Raw genomic sequence first — 3,784 nt, 5'->3', positions numbered from 1 at the left:
CTGATGCTCTTATTCTTTTCTCTCACAATTCACATCATTAGAGCTTTTATCGGATGCTGCAACTCCAGACAAAGAATGGCAGTACCACCAGAAATGTACAGAGGCAATGCTGAAAGACTGGTCTGGTTGTAGATTGCACTTCCACTCTTGCTCTTAAGATGGTAGTCTAAACTTGGGAATGCACTTTGCTGAAACGACAGAATTTCTCTTGTGATTTCTGAAGTGGGAATTTTTAAGAGCAAATATTTATGGTTAATTCTTTTTGTGAATTTGAGACAAAAAATACAAAATGTTTTGGTTTTTTTTAAGGTTTGAGCATATATATGTCAGAGACAATATATGAAACAAGACACGGAGAAATAAGTGGAAGAATGAGAGCTTCTGAATTGACTTGGCAGCCTGTGTCTCTCGCAAAACAGGCAAATCTTTGTGTGGAAATTTGTCTGGGAAGAAAGGCTGGGGCAAGACTTATTTCTGACATAGAAAACTTGGCTTGTCTATATGTCAGCCAAGACAACTTGGCTACTCAATTGCCATACAGTGCTCTGAATGTGTTAAGCATCTAATTATGCCATTTCAGTTATCTACCAGTTGCTTAAAATCTAGGGGCAAATTTAGAAGGCAAATGTAGAAGAGAATTTCAATTAATCATTACAAATGAGTTGACTTCCCTTTTTCCCCTTTCTCTTCAAAAGCCACTTTGTGTAAGTTTTCCTGATACCTCTTGTTACATAATTTTATGTGCTTAATAGAAACCTTTAACATCTTTAAAGGAAATCAAAATGGGGAACTTCTACCATGTCTAGCTAGATTTGCTCCTGCTTCAGTTTCAATTGGTTTCCTTACTTTTACAATGCCTTTTATCTTTTCCATTTCCTGCTACTCACAGTTCACATTGCTATGGATTCTGTGAAAGACTAGGATTATAATTAGGTCTTTGTAGTCACTTTAAAGTACCACACAGCTCTTGCAATTTTTCCCCCTCTAAAGAAGTTGTAAGAGAAAAACAGAAAGATGTAAAAAAAAATAAAAAAGCACTCTCATCCCGATTTGTCACCAGATAAGCACATTCAATTTAATTCTACATACCTTCAGCACTCAAAATTTCCAGGAAGGTTAACAAGAGTTTTGTAAGAACATGGAATGTAAGGGTCAGGAACATTCAGAAGGAAAGGAATCCGTGTACTGTGCAAATTACGTCTGTCCCTACATTAGCACTGACATTGCTTTTATAGTAGGCCAGGTAATAGCTGTTTTCATTTATTTTTGAAAAGAAAGAAGGAACTGAAGGAATGGGTGGGATGAAAAGAAAACTATATGCAGACTATATGGAAAATTTACCTGTAGTCTTTTTCTATAATTTTCCTGTAATAATTTTTCCTTTTCAAATATGTTGCTAGAAAATATTAGCTTGAGTTTAAGGTTCACAAAAAGTCAGTTCATTCACTTAGACACCATGATGTGACCAACACATTTGGCCAGGTTGTGCCCTGCATTTCTTCATGCAAAGCTACTGATGGACTATGGATATAGGCGAGAATTTGTGGGTAAGGAGATTTTGATATCAGCTGCCATATTTGTTAGATAGGGTCAAGCTGGAATCAAGACAGTCCAGGAATCAGGTGAGTCAGAATCAGACCAAGTCAGAAACATGACAAGTCGAGACATGTACTTGTAAAGCGCATCAGTGACAGCCAGGATAGAGATACTATTTGCAGTAGGAGCTTGAAACTACGAAAAAGCAGAGCAAGAATAATGTCAGGATTTAAAAGGCTAGGAGCCATTTACAGCATGACTCAGCTGTGGAAAAGGATTCAAAGAGCTAAAAACATCTGTCAGGTACTTGGAAAGCCACATCCACCAAACTTGTATAGACTTAAATGCACCCTTCAACGACAAGGCCTTATCTGGTCCTTAGTTTTTGAAAAAACTATTTACAGCCTCCTGCTAGTCTGAAAGCCCAGCAGTGCTTAAGAGGTATGGCCATGATCTGCTAACGAGGCTGTGGTCCATACCATATACTTACATCATCCATCTTTCATCTCCGTATTCTATTACCACGGAAAATAGCCCCTACCTTAAATTAAAAGAAAACAGTTTTGTAGTATTAGAATTTATGTTCTTACAAGTGGGTAAAGGAAAACTATTGAGTCAGCTTTACTGCACTCTAAAGCTATAATGAGAGCTCTAATAAGCCGCCCACGACAATGTGGTGAGTCCACCTGAGACGCTGGTTTGCAGTTGTTGGAATTGCCTGGCTGCTGCAGCTGTTGCTCCATGTCTAGCTGAGAGCACCCTCCTTAACCTCCTGTCTGACTGTTATTCACTTCTTGTACCTTAGAAGCTGCTGTCGGGGTGGCAGTGCTGCCCAGAGGAGGGACGAATGGGTTCCTGTTTGCTTGCCCTACTGATACCAGTCTTTTAGGGCTTGTAGAAAGTATTCTGTGCTTGGTAGAAAAGGAGAATACGTTTGTCCATCACAGGCACTTAACACTTCAGTGTCTAAATATCTTTCTCTGCTTTGAGTGGAGAAACATTTCTCAACTTTGAGAGGAGATACTTTTCCCAACTCCACACAATGTTAGGAGGGATACATTATTGATATTGTTAAAAAGCACAGTCATATATTGTTAAAAAAACCCCCTCATATATTGTCAAAACCACAATATATGCTCAAAATACTTGGCTGGTATAAACTATCAATTCTCAGTGTAGCAAGTAATACATTTTCCCCCATTATGATAATCTAACTTGAAACTTTTTCCTAGAACTGGACAATTCGGTGACTCTTAAGATTGCCTTAAATCATTGTTTTTTATGTGCGGCACTTTATTTTTTTTTAGGTTAGGATACATCATGAGTTCACAGAAGTTTGGATGTTGATCCTGGCTTCGTAGGTTTAAGTAACCTCTATGTAAACCAGGAATTTCAAAAAGATGACTCAGCCCTATTGCTTTACACACTTTTCTCCCCTAACTGCTGATTCTGCCAAGTCCAGGCACTCTGAACAGAATCCTTTGCCACTACAGCAGGAGTAAGAAGAAAGGGATATTTCTGTTGATTCAAGATGCAAGAATATTAGGACAAGTCTTCAGGGGAAGATTAGAAACTAGGAGGTTTCTTTTTTTCTTTCTTTTCTTTCTTTCTTTCTTTCTTTCTTTCTTTCTTTCTTTCTTTCTTTCTTTCTTTCTTTCTTTCTTTCTTTCTTTCTTTCTTTCTTTCTTTCTTTCTTTCTTTCTTTCTTTCTTTCTTTCTTTCTTTCTTTCTTTCTTTCTTTCTTCTTTCTTTCTTTCTTTCTTTTCTTTCTTTCCTTTTTCTTTTTCTTTCTCTTTCTTTCTTTCCTTTTCTTTTTTTCCCCCCTCTCATGTAGCTTCTAGGTTTTTCACAAGAGGAAGTGTCTCCTCTCTTCATTTTGATATTTAGTTTACTGCTTTGCAGACACACACACACCCAACCCTGATTATGTTTTTCTGCACCAAAACCTAATTTTTATGAAATAAAATCTTTCATCCTTTTCCTAAATAAGGTTTTCCTGGAAGAAATGTGAAGAAATAATGAGAGATTTTAGAACATTAAAGGAAAATGAATTATGCAAAGGTTACACATTAATCTACACAAACTCTTCTTCCAATCTGTGGAGTAAAGTGACTGTTTTACACAGAGAAGGTGGAGTCTGTAATGGTAATTTCTTTAATGGGATTTGCAGACGGCTGAGGTGGGAGGTGTGTCCTCCTCTAGACTACCTTCCCAGAGTGCTGTGGCTTTTAGGGCACGTTCCCACATG

The sequence above is a fragment of the Pithys albifrons genome, chromosome 1, assembly GCF_047495875.1.
Source record: "Pithys albifrons albifrons isolate INPA30051 chromosome 1, PitAlb_v1, whole genome shotgun sequence".
In the NCBI taxonomy this organism is placed as follows: Eukaryota; Metazoa; Chordata; class Aves; order Passeriformes; family Thamnophilidae; genus Pithys; species Pithys albifrons.
Note: the sequence above shows the minus strand (reverse complement) of the source record.